Source organism: Accipiter gentilis, chromosome 10 (genome assembly GCF_929443795.1).
Source record: "Accipiter gentilis chromosome 10, bAccGen1.1, whole genome shotgun sequence".
NCBI classification, from domain to species: Eukaryota; Metazoa; Chordata; class Aves; order Accipitriformes; family Accipitridae; genus Astur; species Astur gentilis.
The window spans coordinates 4691738-4704731 of record NC_064889.1 but is presented as its reverse complement, the minus strand read 5'-3'; the positions used below and the strand labels follow the sequence as shown (position 1 = coordinate 4704731).

General features: G+C 38.8%; 1 protein-coding gene across 4 annotated transcripts in view; it reads right to left on the bottom strand.

Moving 5' to 3' along the window:
• PEAK1 (pseudopodium enriched atypical kinase 1) overlaps positions 1–12994 on the bottom strand; it is a 127148-nt gene that overhangs the window by 73339 nt on the left and 40815 nt on the right. The window lies entirely within an intron of this gene.

The following is a 12994-nucleotide window of genomic DNA, read 5'->3' as shown; positions in this document are numbered from 1 at the left end:
CTGACACACCAGATTTTTATCCTCTTCCTTGGTGTTCAGATTTCTTTTCTGAACCCCAGGAGCATATTGTTGCAGCCATCTTTTAATTTTATCTGTTATATAGCCACACTACTAGCATTGCAATAAAAGCATGGGTTGGAGTGCACACACTGAAGAACAGCCTGTAGAAGCTAGCTGGTATAATTAAGGACTTTTCTTGGTAAAAGGAACAGGCAATCGTAGCAATTTCCTTATTTTTACTTACAATTTCCAAACAAAGTATAAAGAGTGAGCTAGGAAAAAAAATGAAGAAAACTAGCTACATATGTTTTAACAGAACGCAAGCACACAGGTTTATGTCACTATAAGCAGTTCATGGTGGTTAGACCTTAATTGCAGTAAATTACTCAAATAAATACCCTGCACCCTAATCCAGCATAAATGAACACAGACATTTACAGGCATTCTCATCTCCTGATAAAACAGCAGAGAAGAATTTGTTGGTTTTCTGACAGTGTCAAGGCTGTGCCTTTAACACTCCCAGAGGTCTTCTGAGTTATTCAAGGAGACAATATGGTCTAGTTTTTTGTTTTTGTTTGTGGGTTGGCTTTTTTTTCTCCCTCCCCCCACTTCCCCCTGGTATTCTGCTTCCATGACTTCAAGTATGAACATATTTGTGGATGACAAAGTTGGTGGAAAGAAAGTAAACAGAAATGCTCACAGAAATTATTTGTATTATGAAAGCCACAACTAACATGGAGCAGAGGGCTTTATAACTTCTGTGAAAAGAATTACAGTCGGGTGAGCATACACAGACTGTACAATAGCAAGACAGCACTGATGAGCATGACAAGCAAAACCATCAACTGCTGAGCAGCATAAGCAAAATGCCTTAACAACAGTTATCACAACAAAAACATTTTTTTAGGGCATTTGAAAGGAAGATACTGAAATAGCTTCGCAGATGAGCAGCAACAGGTGAGATGAGGAAAGTCATCATAACAGAAAACACAAATTATGTGCATAAAGTAATTAATGAGAAGGGTGAATACCCTCCTACTGAAGACAGTTAAAGGAATAGCCACTAATTTAGCCTTGAAATTTCAACTTGTGGCTCATCATCTAAATGGAGATATTGGAGGTAAGTCAAAAGCTTACTCTGGATGGAGAAGATTTAATGTTCTCCTCCCACCCTGTCTGAGAGTTACCAACCAATTTGCTTTCGCAGGTGGGATTAACCAGAAATACAATGTAGAGGAAGAACAGAAAGGAGAACAGAGCTCTGCAAAGGCTCCAGAAAGACTGGTGACAGGATACCACAGTCCTCAGTGGTCTGAGAACCTCACTCGGCAGCAATTCTTTTTGCACAGTATAGAGTTATTTGAATTAAGAAAAAACAGCCCTGAAGAACAGAGAAATCAGCAAATGCTTCATGGCACAAACATATATTTAAAGTCTCTCAATAAGGCAATGTGATTGTGTAAAATTTTAACCCCTTCCAGAATATTTTTTTTCTGGCTAGAAGAGCAAGGGAATTGGAACTTTGTGGATTTAGGCAGCATGCTCAATTTAAAGAAGCTTGCTAGATTTCTCCTCCTTTAGTACTTCAGGTGGCCACGGCTCCACCAGCCTGCAGTATGTGTTCTCAAATTGTAGACACCCTCTGAGCACATCTCTATAGAGATGTGTTAGTTTTTCCTGTTTCCAGGACTATTATCCCAGAAACTTACCTAAACTAAAAACAAAACTAACAAAACCTTAACAAACCCAAATGTGATTACATTTCTAACTGTGCTCCTTCAAATGTAGATAAGCTAGAATATTATAATAAAATACCAACATTTACATCCATTTCCTAATGGAAGTTGCATGCAGGCATTTTAACTTCTGTCCTAAAATTCTGCGGGTTTTGCACAATAGTAGTGAAGGGGTTTGCTTGCCCCTTGCCCTTCCTTGCAGAATTGCACTCCAACAGCTCTGGCACAGCTGGAGATGGCACAGATTCACTACCACACCTTTATATAAATCAGGTGTTCCCATGGCTCATGAGGAACATTTAGGTGTTTTTTAAAGCTGCCATTACATTATATTTTATAGGTGCCACAGAAAACATTTTATCTCCAACATAAGCATATTGCATATTAAAAGATAGCTAAGTCAACGAGTAGTATGGAGATCACATATAAACTTGTTAACGTACTCACAAACAGCACGCTGACTTAAAAAATGCAATTTACCACTTGAAAACAATCAAACTGTGGCACAAACCCTGACCACTCTATAATATTTACTTATGTTTCAGTGCTCAGTACTATAGAATAATTTACAACATTTTAAGTTAATTGATAAAGATGACATGAAATCCTTTCTTTTAGCTGCTGCTCTTATTAGACAATCAACACGGATGGAGTGAATGAAGACATGGATAAATCCTTCTCTTCATTGTTTCCCTTGGCTTTCCGCAGAGGCTGCAGGCAGTAGAAACTCAGTATGAAAAGAGCTGCCATGTGACTCAGTCCCATACAAGCTGTCCTCACAAAACAAAGAGCGAGGAATGCTAAACAAATGAATCACAAGCCATTTCTGCAAAACATCCCCTACTTTCTAGCAACTGCCAACGCTGGGAGCTATCTGTCCTGTCAATCTGAGTGACAGCCCATGAATAAAAGGGCACCTAATTACAAGATTAGTAACAGGAAGTCTACATTTCAAAAACCACCATACAAGTTATGATTGCTGACTGTGTAAGGAGGCAAAAACTAAGGCAAATCCACAAGGAAACAAAGCCATGATTTGGAAAATATTTTTCCTATTAATGTTGACTGCAAGTGAACTCTTCATGGGCTGTGAATGACTAGTGATTCTGTACATTGCCTGACTTTTATCCTAAGAACTGCTCTTGGCTTTCAGATGGCTATCAGATTTGCCAAGCTAGTAGGATTCTGGCAACATTTATGCTGTTTAATGTATCAGCATGTTGATATCTTGGACACAAAAACCTGTAAAAATACATAATTATAAATATGCATGTTAGGTTATCCTCTTTGTGTGATACAGTAAAAAGAGAGGAAACTGATTATTTCCAAATTGACTGTATCAGCAAAGCATAACACAATATCAGAGGGTCAATATCAACAACCAAATAATTTCATTAAACCATGGGATTACCTTCAACGAAATTCACAGGCCTCCCGCACATAACGACTGTGTGACAGCTTTGCCAAAGAGGCTGCAACAATCACCTGGCACAGAAAATACTGATCTGAAGACACGAATTTCCAGAGCTCCCTCTGAAGTACAAGGGGATACTGCAGTTAGTTATTATTACTGTGCATGTAGATAGGCTGCTCAAGTGATGGCATTTTAAAGTGGCATTACCTAACGGTTGATCAGGTAGTAAAGAGAGATGCATTCTGTTTTCGGAGACTACTAACTTCTTCACTTCAAAATTGCCTCCTTGGGTGAAGAAATGCTGTAAACAGACTACATGCACTCTTAAAGGAGATAAAGGGAATGAATCAGTACAGGCAATGTGCCTTCCTTTCCAGATATATTTATGTTTTTAATACAAATTCATAGATATACAGGAGAAAACTCAGAAAAAGGGAATTTAAAAGTAAAAAGTTTTTTTACTTTTTAAAATATTAAACGTAGCATGAATATAGTTTAAAATAGAACTGATTCATGGAGAGAAAGGAAGTATTACCTCAATGACTTGCTCATGCTTAAGGACTCTTAAGAACAAGTATCTGTTACTCACACATTTGAAGGATTTGCTACTCCTGAACTACTGATTTAAAAGGCTTTTGATACCACGAGATGAAGACACATCCCAAAGGGCTACCATGTAGGCTAAAAGTCTATGTGCTCTCAGAACACTATTCCTTTCATTGAAGAAAGGAAAGATTAGCAAAAGGAGGAAGAAAAATAAAGGCATTAATTGCTTTGGTTCTGGAAATGAGGTGAAAATAAGCGTCCCTGCCCAGAAGAGCAGCTAGCTATCTTTCTTGTAGTCTGATCATCCAGGGACAGGTTAAAACCAAACTCTGAATATACATCTACCTGCCATTCTGTGACTCCATCTAGCCGACCCTGAACAGAACAGAAAATACTATATCTTACAGCCATCCTAAGAAGCTGGAAACAATTCACTGTAATAAAACTGACTTTCTAGAACACAAACCTGCCAATTGTACCTGGAAGTGGTATCATCTTCGGTACGTTCATTGGGAACATCTTTTCTTTTATCAAATTAAATACCTTGCCATGCGCTACCATGATGAAAAGCCAAAGCTCAAGATATTTAAAGTGGCATGTCTGAATTGAAATGGTCAAAACCAAAAAACAACTACCCTCATCCTCCCACCAAAGACCCCGAAACGGTCACGGCAAGAAGAACTAGTGATTGAATTCTGAGACCATCAGGGACTATTATCCAGGCCCTTAGCTGCATCTTTCCTACTGCAATTTTTATTCATTAATTTTTAGCCTAATATTACAGATCTAATATTCTTTAATAAGAGGAGAAAGTTAGCAGAACGAAGACAGAAGGTACTACTAGTCATCCATACTTATGAATGAATTATGTAGTACAAACTTCTTTAATCTATAAGAAACACATGTTTTATTAAAGCTTGGAAGCGAGCTTCAAGCTTAGCCAAAAGGAACTTACTAAATTCACAAAGAGCTATACAGTCCTGTGAGGGAGGGCTATGTGGAATAGAAGACATGAACAACAGCAGCACCTGTCAATAAAGCAACAGAAGGCTACTGCATCATTTTTACTGTTCTTTGCTTTAAGATAAGAAATTTTTCTTTTTTTTAACAGTTATTGAAAACGGAGGCTTTTACTGGTATTTCACATTCACAAAAATCTTATGAATATCTGAATGTGGCTTTCTAGGGGGACTCTTGGCACAGCGATACAAGCCTCAGGTAGCAACAGGGCCATAGGGATACAGGGCGAAGGAAAAATCAGCAGTACCATAGCAACAGGAAAAATTGAAAGCAACAATAAAAACCCCACCCAACCCCAAACCCTCAAATGGCTGTTTATGCAACTTTCTTTCACAAACTAAACCCAAAACTTGCACTGGGATTACCATCTGAATTTCAATCCACTCCCACCACCCCCCCAACTCCTTTGCTGTTTGCCGAGTTTTATTAGAACCATCTGTGAGATCCTCCCCTTCCAGTTTCTTAGGTCTGTTAATCTGGCAGCTGCACTTTATCATCTACTTAAAAATCTTTGTTTCAAAGTTGTTGAGACAGAAGGTCTTTGACAGGCTAAAAATTATCTCTAAAATCAACAAAGAAACCACATCATATGCTGTGCTTTACAGATTAAAGGGGAAGAATGGAAGTTGGAGAATATATATATTTTTAATGGGAAGATAAATGAAGGTTTTAGGGATCAAGAAAATTTTTACCAATGCAATTTATCTGACAAAAACCACAATTTACTGAAGTTCTGCAAGTTGCCACTGCAGAATAGCTTCAAGATTATCATTATCATGGATTGACAGAAGCAAAAGAAATGCAGAAGTATTTTCTTACAGCAGCTTGTTGGCAAAAGATAAGGAAGGGGAGGGCTAAGAGAAGGAAGAATATTGATCAAGTATAGTAGCAGAGTGAGTGATTTCCTTTATACAGGGTACAATTTTTACAAGTTTTTGAACACGACAGTCGTGGACTTCAGACTGTATTAAGCGTACCTCAGAATCTAATTGTCAATGCAATATCCCATACGCACCTTGCCATAAATCCCGAACGTTGTGCGTGTGTTTGTATACATGGGTCTACAAGCATGAAATTGTTTCTTTCTACTACAACTTTAAAAGTGGGTTAACATAGCAGTATTGTTTGTACACATACCAGCCATCCTGGGCAATATGAGGAATTTGAGATAAGGATAGTAATTGAGAGAGGTAATGGGCAAAACATGGACTGAATGCAGCTAGAGAGTTAAGAGCTGCTTGACGAGTAGGGAATTTTTATTGTTGTAATTGTGGTGAAGGGACGAGGGGTGGATTGGGTGTGTAAATTGTCCACTTTTGTGATGATATTATTTTGATTTTGGTGTGGGGAATTTTTTTGTTGATGTGAGTGAAGATTTTGTGTGATGAATGTGGATTTTAATGATAGTTCTTAAAAATGTAATGCACAGAGGCGAGGGGTGGAATGTATTGGTCTTGTGTGGCAAGGTTTTGGTAGTGGGGGGGTTACAGGGGTGGCTTCTGTAAGAAGCTGCTGGAAGCTTCCCCTGTGTCCGCCAGAGCCCATACCAGCCGGCTCTAGGACGGACCCACTGCTGGCCAAGGCCGAGCCAATCAGCAATACTGGTAATCCCTCTGCAATAACATTTTTAAGGAAAAAAAACCAGTGGGACAGGGAGAAACAGCCACCAGAGTGAGGAGTGAGAACATGTAAGAGAAACAAGCCTGTGGACACCAAGGTCAGTGAAGAAGGAGGGGGAGGAGATGCTCCAGGTGCCGGAGCAAGGATTCCCCTGCAGCCCGTGCTGAAGACCCTGGTGAGGCAGGCTGTCCCCCTGCAGTCCAGGGAGGTCCACGGGGGAGCAGATCTCTACCTGCAGCCCGGGGAGGACCCCACGCCGGAGCAGGTGGGTTCCCGAAGGAGGCTGTGACCCTGTGGGAAGCCCGTGCTGGAGCAGGTTCCTGGCAGGACCTGCGGATCTGTGGAGAGAGGAGCCCACGGAGCAGGTTTTCTGGCAGGACTTGTGACCCCGTGGGGGACTCACGCTGGAGCAGTGTGCTCCTGAAGGACTGCACGCCGTGGAACGGACCCACGCTGGAGCAGTTCGCGAAGAACTGCAGCCTGTGGGAATGGCCCACATTGCAGGAGTTCATGGAGGACTGTCTCCCATGGGTGGGACCCCACGCTGGAGCAGGGGAAGAGTGTGATGAGCCCTCGCCCTGAGGAGATGAAGCGGCAGAAAATAACGTGATGACCATAAACCCCATCCCTGTCCCCCTGTGCCGCTGGGGGGGGTTGGTGGTGAAATCCGGGAATGAAGTTGTGCCCGGGAAGAAGGGAGGGGTGGTGGGAAGGTGTTCTGAGATTTCGTTTTATTTCTCATTACCTTGCTCTGGTTTATTTGTAATAAATTGACTTAATTTTCCCAAATTGAGTCAGTTTTGCCCGTGACGGTAATTAGTGAATGATCTCTCCTGTCCTTATCTCGACCCGCAAGCTTTTTGTTATTTTTTTTTTTCTTTTTTTCTCTCCCCTGTCCAGCTGAGGATGGAGGAGTGATAGAACAGCTTTGGTGGGCACCTGGTGTTCAGCCAGGGTCAACCCATCTCAATCAGTTAAATAAAGGTACACCATATCAACATGCTTTGCAATGCTCTCCTTAGCTTTATTAGCCTGTGTGTGCAGCTGCTTCTTAAGCTTCAATCTTTTTATACAACCCTCCTGAACTGTATTTGGTCACTTGTATGTAGAGATCTACATATTACCACCATGAACTTGATCATGACAGGGTAACTTCTGCCTGTAGCATAAGGCATGTCACATCATCACTGATGAAAAATGGCAAAAATCCTCATGAGTTTAATTTGTTCTGATGTTTTTCTCCTCCAAAGTGTTTCTGCAGAAGCATTTGCCTACTTGCACAAGAATGGCGCAACCTTAACTTTTGGGGGATTAACAGAAAAAGACTTTTCTCCAAATCATCTCATAAAACATTTTGTTAATACAGAAAATGCACTTCAAGTACGAACACAAAATATTCACGTTTTTAATATTTGAGGAAGACTACCTTCTACTTTTTGGTTTATAATACTATGAACATTCTTTCTTTTTGCCCTGCAAATAAATACTTTGCTCTTCCCATGTTGTTGCTATTTAAAAGGTAACAAATATAGACAACATTAAACTGCCATCAAATAATGTTTGTATGTGTGTAAATTTGAAGGATCAGAGAAATTAACTGGACTTAAAAAAATTTTCCCCAGAGTTACCTCAATACTGGAAATAACTTTCTACACATAAGCATATGAATTGCATTTAACTCTATAAATCATACCTGAGACACACACCTTCTTGTCATCTCTCATGACCATTCTGATTCTGTTTTATACAACTTAAAGCCTACATCTTCCCTGAGCAAATTCTTAGTTCCTTGTTTAAATGAACAAGATCATTTAAAGTTTCTCAAGCACTCACACTTTGACATGAATTCTACAGCTTCATACACTGTGATTTGCCATTTTTTCCCCACCCTTTCAATCATAACAGAACTTTTTTCATTTTAAATAAATGTATTAAGCAGTATTTAAAAATTGTCATGATCAAATTGGCTTATCTTCTCCCTTGAACTTCACCATAAAAAGTAGACAAATTAAAGATATTTTATTTGCACAGGCTCCACAAAAGAGACACAAGTGTAATATTTTGAGTTGACAGATCATGCAAGGCAGACTTTAAAGGTGGTTTTAGAAGCACTAGAAACACTATTGTTATAACCTAACTTGATAAATTTTATATGCAAATAAAAATTTAAAAATAAAGTAGACCTGAAAAGATTTACATTAGAAGGACATCTATATATATTTTCAAATAATAATATAAAAAAAGTAGATCTGCTCTTGAGAAGTGTCCTGGAGTCTCTCAGAAGAATTAATGAAATAACCACCGAGTGTGTACATGTGTGATCAGCCAGGAGGAGAGATTTTTATCAAAATACTTAACATTGCTTTTGTTAGCATATACTTCACTCCACTGGCTTATTAGCAATTCTGGTAAAAGTAAGACCTCTTATGAAAGTAAGAACTTTGAACAAAACCAAAGTTTGAGAGAACAAACTTAAAATTTCTCTTCTCCCCCCCCCCATCATTTGTATCTGAAAAACTATCTTTTGGATGAAAAAAAAAATAATTCTCTTACACACCCTCTTTTCAGGTCACCTTTCATCCTTACAGAATATATACATTTACATAAGCTAGAAACAACAACAAAGGCAATTTAAAAACACCCCACCTCTATGTATACCCCTCTTTCAAGGTATTGTGACTATATTAAGTCAAAAGTGCAAACGAAAGAATGCTTGGGACCATAAAAATAGCATTACACCCTGCTGCAAATTGCATTTTTCTTGCTCTTGAATACATAATGTCGATTCCCTGGTTTCAGTTCTACAGAGACGTGAAACGGCAGTGCATTTCCTGATGTTAAGTCCAGGGCTGCATCTCAAACAAGCCAACCATTAACGAACTGCCTCCGACTGGGCTGTCAGCTTCAAATACCCTCCCCCACAGGAACAAACACTCATGGATGTACGACAAAGGTTATCAGAAAATCTCACTGAATTATGATATGAAGAGAAACTGGCAAATTGAATGCATGCATGGCATTCTCCTTATGAAATCTGTTCACATAAAATGAATGAATTTCCTGAGAGAAGAGGAAGACTGGTTTAGGCCTGCTAAATAGCTTAATACCACATACAACAGCAAAAGAACAGTCCTTAACATCAGCGTACTTGCAAGAACTTTTGCACAGTCTCAACTTGAGTACCAAAATATGAATTGTAACATATGAATTCACAATATGAATTATAACACCCCCTTCTTGGGCATATCACTTTCAAAAGGACATCAGGTTAATGCAGCACTCTGCAACCCATTTAACTTGGAGGGATTGACTGTCAATTATGCTGTACACATATGTACTGTAGATTCATTATGCAGTTTGTTCCTTCCTTTCGCTAAGATAGCAAATCCATCCCTGTTGATTCTCTGTGTCCCTTGAACCAAATCGCAGACAAGCAAAGACATCACCAGTATTTAGGACATGAAGTAATGTGGCAGGAAGCCGGTATATATTTTGACTGACTCTTAGCACAGACTTCATCAGAGCACTCACTAGTTAATTATAAAATTCCTGTAAAAATTCTGATGGATGACAATCAAGTCATATGGTGGGAAAAACTGAAAAGCAAAAAAAAAAAGAAAAATAATTGAGATTGATATTGGATTGCAAATGTACATGATTTGTTGTTAAACCAGGAAGCTTTAAAAAAAAAAAAAAAGACAGCAATTCTCAATTATGTATTTTTAGGAATGACCTTGATGGCTGTCAGAATGGAATCTTGATTTTTCAATCCTGCCATTTCCCTGGCTTGTCAAACACACCGTTTCCTGATTCACTTAGACTGAAACAACCCTTCTCAATGTGGGTTGCCACAGAAGTATTTAGCCCAGAAAACTGACTTAGTTTTAACACAAAACATCACTTGAGCCCAGAAAGCCAGCATGCTCCAGGAGAGAGGGCTCATGGCTGCAAGTGGTGTGCGAGCAGCATCCTGGACAAAGCTGGAAAATTCCAGAGGTGTGTTGCACTGAGCTCTTCCCACAGCTATGGCCAGACAAAGAAAACTTAATTCAGCAGGAAGCTATAGAGAAATGCTTTAGCTGAATTTTTCTAATCACTAAAGTCAGAAATGCAATCTTTACTTAAATGTTAAGCTACATACACAGGCCATTAATCAAAATTCCTTTTCTTTGTAATAGTTTTACTAGCTTTGACATTTCAAAACTCTATTATTTTGAGTCTGGTCTGGACAAGAATTCACACTAATATTTAGGAAAATTATTTTCAAAAGACTATGCTAAAATATATTCCATGCATTGCTATCATTTGTCAAAGTTTTACTTAAAAGCAGGTATTAAGATAAATGAAATGGATCAAAAATGGAGTACTTCCAAGAATGTAAATGATGGTTAAATTAAGTTTGTGACAGGAGACAATCCACACGTTTTCTCAATGAAGTACCCTTTGACCTTGCAATGAGAAAGGCACTAATATAATACGTAAATCCAAAGCAAGAAACTACAGCAGAAAGCAAACTGAATTGGTCAGAACAGCCAGAAGACAAATGCAACAAATACTCCTGGCATTGACTAAGTGAGAAAATGTCCGAAAATGAACATCAGCTCAGTTAAAATGACCAGAACTGCAGGGTCAGTCAACAGTAGAAGCAAAGCTTGAAGAAAGGTCAAAACTTACAGTGCTTTGAATATAAAATCTAATTGAACACTGACAAATTTAGCAAAGTTAGTAGTATTTGCTGAAACACCATCTTAAGGCAAACAGCACTCAGCATGAGAGTTAACACCCCACAGCAATGGTCTGAGGGCATTAGAAAGAGGCTTTGTGATTTCTCACTGTGCTATTTCTCTCCCCTCAAGTATTTTAAAGCACTTTTTCTTGTTCTGACTGCAGTTTAAAAATACTGATGGAAATAAACCAGAGTTGTAATAGGGAACTGCAAGTAGTACTTATATTTCTGAAATATTAAAATACATACTAGGCATCTAGATGACACAAAATTCCACAAGTATTCAATGGTTCAAGTTTTTTTGCCCTTAAGTTATCTGAAATTCTCTTGCCTGTGACCTGTACTGTCCTGTCGTCTTTCTTCTTCAGCGTGCACAACATAGCATTGCACTGTTTAAAACCAATTGTTCAGCCACTTCACCACAACATACAAATTGAACACCCCAGGGAAATTCTGCATCATAATCTAAAGCATCTCCATCTTTCAAAACACTGAAGGAAAGGAAGATAATTTCTTTAAACTCTCTCTTACTAGAAGGCAGGTTGGGCATGAAGCGGTTTTGGCAGCTACACAGGCTGAGCCGTAAGAAATAACTGCAAGCTGGAAACAATTGGTACTGTGCAATATCGAAACAGGCAACGGCAGCGGACAATACACAGCAAGTATTACTCTAGTTCTGGCTTGTCGTTAGACTAACAATACAGCTTAGCTACAGCATCACTTCATGCTTCTAAATAGGGCAAAGCATTTTCAGATTTAAAAAAAGAAGTATTAAAAAGATGATACCTAAGTATAGTATGAAGCTTAACATAAGTTATACACTTGCGTTGATATGGGAACTCATATGAAAAGGGAGAACCTGAGAAGCTCGAATTCTAAACTCTCTTACCAGAGAAAAATGTTTATTTGAAACCTTCAGTGAAAGAAAAACGAGACAAAGTTAAAGTAGAGTAGTAAAGTACTATCAAAACAGTAATGCGAAAGGAGTGACTTGATAACATGCACAGCTGAAAATCCATGCCTGAGAAACAGTTAACTGGGAATACACAAAAAGGAGGAAATAAGTTAACAGCAATAAAGGGGGAGCCCTGTATCAAAAATAAGAACTGCTACTGGACAAGAGCAATTTGACGGGCTGGTGCAGACCACAGGGCCAAAGTAACAGGGCTCGCTTAGCTGAAGAAAGTGTCTAAATAAATTATCCAGGGTGAAATGACCTTAATGAATGTTATACTTCAGTAAAACAGTTACAAATGCTACAGACAAATCTGTTAAATGCTCCTCTAGAAAATAATTTTATTATAAGTTCATTCAGAATTAAACTCCAAATTGGAAAAGCTGAAGTAACAAGTTACTTTTTCAAACATTTTACTTCTAAACGTAAATTTAGGGACAGAGGAGTTCACTGTCATGGAAAAGTAAGAGTGCTCCATCTGTGCAGGATAGATTATTAACTTACAGTACGTATGAACTGACCATAATAGACTTCATCTAGGAAGGGATGATGCGATCCAGCTGATGACATTTGAAATAAGAGGTAACAAACTGCAGATTAAGCAAAAGTTGCCAAATACCGAAGACGTTGAAAAGAAGATCAGCAGGATTATAAATACCCCAAAGAAAGCCCCAGAGAGAACAAAAATGGTTTACAAGATGACAGCAGCCTAGCAGATCAGACCAGAAGTCCAGCTCGTCCATTAGTCTGCTTCTGGCAGAGGCCCAGAGCATAAAGTCATGAACAGCAACACTTTCTCCAAACTCTCTCCCAATCTCCAGCAATTTGCAGCTTAGAGACTTCTTATGAAAGAAATGGTGTCTTTGTACTTGATAGTCTTGCATGGAATTTTCCTTCATAAATTTATCCAATTACCTTTTGAACCCATGTACAATTTTATATCCACAACATCCTGTGGAAGGACATTCCACAGCTTA